Below are 3,789 nucleotides of genomic sequence, written 5' to 3'. Positions count from 1 at the left end.
AGATTCCCCCCTGAACTTCCTACTACTCTAGAAACATATAAAAATTTAAGGGCTTCTGTTCACCCTGGCTGAAAGTTTTGACTGTAAGTCTTTTCTGAAGATGATCCCACATCATGGCACTAGTGAGCAACTTAGGAAGTGTGGGGACCCCTTCTCCAGAAATACTGATTTGTTTGTTTTTGTCTTGCTGTATATTTGTTTTATTGTGTTTTCCCTCACTAATATTTCTTATACCCTCATGTTCTCTTTACTACTTTGCTTCTTTTTTTTTCTTTTTTCCCATTCTCCTTTTCATTATTTATTAATAATTTTACCTTAAATAATTTTAAATTTCTAGTTTGTTCTATAAGTATCCTAGATCTTTTCTTTTCTATCCTTATTTCAGGTGTAACTGATGTTTCCAATTACTTTTATTTTCACTATTCATAAAGATCTAGGTTTTTTTTAGTTGTTGTTACTGCAGTCTGCTTTTTCACTTCTGAGTGGTACTAGATATTGAGATCTTAAGAGAAGACTGCCCACTGAGAAGACCCCAAATAAAACTAGAAGAGGTATCCATCCCAACAGACATACAAGTCACAGTGTAGAAAAACAATAAATATGAAAGTACAGAACAATAAGAATTAACCAAAAGTTAATAACTCCTCAATAACTGACCCCAAAAATATTGAAATGGTTAAAATGCCAGATAACTCAAATGTCTAATTTTTAAAATTATCAATCACCTTAACAGGATTCAAATAAATGGATAAAGTAAGGAAGTCAGTTCAAGACCTAGATGAGAAAACTTAGCAACTTGGATGAGAAATTCAGCAAAGAGATAGAGCTTCTGAAAAAAAAATCAAACAGAAATCTTCAAGATGAAATACTCAATAAATCAAATTTAAAACTCAGAGGAAAGTATCACCAATGACATGATCAAAAAAAAAAGAAAGAATATAAGGGATTGAAAATGGTGTTAAGGAATTATTGCATTTGGATAGCAGTAAAGAAAAAAGCTGATCAATCATGATCATAACTTTCAAGAATTCTGGAAAACATGATCCAATGTGTAACAGTAGAAGAAATGGCTAGATACAAACCAAGGCATGGAAAACCTATTCAGTGAAATTATGTCAGAAAATTCCCCAAATATATGGAACTATATGAGCATCCAAACTCTGGAGGTATTTAGAACCTCAAATGGACATGATCAGAATCTCTCCACATCACTTTATATTAAAATATCAAAGTACAGAAGAAAGAAAGAATTGTGAAAGCTATGAGAGAAGCACTAAGTTATTTACATAGGCAAATCTATCAGAATTACATCAGACCTCTCAGCAGAAACCCTGAGAGCCAAGAAATGAGGGACTGATGCATTTCAAGTGCTGATAATAAATAACTACCAACTCAGATTACTATATCCAGCAAAATCATATTTTAAAATCAATGGAGAAATAAAAGCCTTCCAAGGTAAGCAGAAACTAAAGCAATTCATTACCACTAAGCCAACACTGCAAAACATTCTTAAAGAAGTCACAAAGAAAATACAGTACTCAAATCAACCAGGATAAAACCAACAAAATTATAGAAATTAGCACATACCTTTCAATAATAGTCTAAAATGCAAATGGTCTTAACTCTCCAGTTAAAAGGTGTAAAGTGGATAATTAAATTAAAAATAAGATCCAACTTCTTTTTCTGCAAGAAATACATCTGATTAGAAAAGACAGACACACACTGATGGTAAAACTATAAAAAACAATATACCAAGCAAATGGAATCTGAAAGCAAGCTGGAGCATATATACTCATATCTGATAAAGTATACTCAAAGCCAAAATTTGTCAGAACAGATAAAGAAAATCACTATACACTAATAAAGGGAAAAATCCATTTAGAAGTTATAATGATTATAAATATGTGAGCACTAAATGTTTGTATACCTAATTTCATAAAACAAAACCAGCAGACATAAAGAGACAGCAGGTCTAGCTAGAGCAATAGTGGGACATTTAAATACCCCATTTTCATCGATAAGTAGGTCATCTAGAAAAAAATTAGCAAAAACATTTCAAGTTAATTGTTCTAAAAAGGAGGAAAGGGGGAAGAGGGAACAATGGAGGAGGTAAATCTAACCAAGATATATTTTAAACACATATGTAAATATCACGATGTAGCTACCTGTACAACTATTCTATGCTAATAAAATCATAAAAGGACATATCAGAGTTAAACTATAGATAAAAATGACTTAATAGAAAGCTACAGAATATTCTACCCAACAACCACATAACACTTATTCTTCTTAGTAGCCCATGAGATAGATCACATTTTAGGCCATAAAGCACATCTTAACAAATATAAAAATGTTAATAATTTTTTTTATATTTTATCAGGTTGTAATGGAATAAGACCAGAAAGCATCAGCAAGAGGAACTACAGAAAAGACTTTTAAAACATGGAGATAAACAATACACTTTAAACGATCAGTGGGCCATTGAAAAAGTCAGAGGTAAAATTAAAACCTTGCTAGAATCAACAGAAAATAAAAGTACCACAAGCCAGAATTGGTGTGACATAGTAATGGCATTTCTAAGCATGACTTTTATAGCTATAAATGCCTACATTAAAAAATCAGAGCAATCTCAAATGAGTAACCTAATGATGCCCTTAGAAACACCAAAACAAAACAAACCCCAAATTAGTAGAAGACAAAAGCTGAAATTAATGAAATGGAAACCAAATGAAATCAAGTTGGTTCTTTGAAAAGATAAGCAAGATTGACAAACCTTTTGCCAAATTAACCAAAAGAAGAAGAGAGACAACACAAATCAATAAAGCCAAAAATGAAAAATGGGGTATTACAGCACCATTTTCAGAAGATCATTAGAGGATATTTTGAAACATTATGCTCTAATAAATCAGAAAACCTAAAGAAATGGATGAATTTTTATGACCTATCAAAATTGAACCAAGAGAATATAAAAAGCCTAAACTTATCTACAATGAACAATGAGATTGAATTAATAACAAAAAATTTCCTAATAAAGAAAAGCCTAAAATTGGGTAGAACCATCGTGAATTCTACCAGAACTTTAAAGAGAAAAAAAAGTTTCTCAAACTATTACATAAAATAGAAAAGGAAGGAACATTTTCCAACTCACTCTACAAAGTCAGTAATATCCTGATACCAAAGTGGGATAATAAAAAAAATAAAATTGTAGACCAATTCCCTTGATGAACACAAATACAAAAAGAGTCAAAATAATTCTTGCCAACTGAATTCAACAACACATTTTAAAAGATCATATCCCAAGGCCAAGTCTATTTCATATCAGGCATACAAGCATGATTCAATACATGCAAATCTAGAAATACAATCCAGCACATAACTAGAATGAAGGACAAAAGTTACATGGTCATTTAAATAGCTTCAGGAAAAATTTAACATTCCTCATGATATAAAGTCCTGAAGAAAGGAGTAACAGAAGATTATACCTCAACATAATAAAGACCATCTATGACAAACTCATAGTCAACAATGTACTAAATGGAGAAAAACTGAAAGCATTCCCTTTAAAACTAGAAATAAGACAAGGGTGTCAATTATCCCATGCTTATTCAATATAGTGCTTCAAATCGTAACCAGAACAAAAAAAGCAATAGAAAGAAAAGAGACACAAAAAGGAAGAAGCCAAACTACCCCTGTTTGCAAAAGATATGATTGTATACCTAAAAGATGTGAAGGAATCCAACATAATGTTCTCAGATATGATGAACTCTTTCAACATGCAAAAATCAATAA

The sequence above is a fragment of the Castor canadensis genome, chromosome 3 (assembly GCF_047511655.1).
Source record: "Castor canadensis chromosome 3, mCasCan1.hap1v2, whole genome shotgun sequence".
Taxonomy (NCBI): Eukaryota; Metazoa; Chordata; class Mammalia; order Rodentia; family Castoridae; genus Castor; species Castor canadensis.
This window is presented reverse-complemented; position numbering follows the sequence as displayed.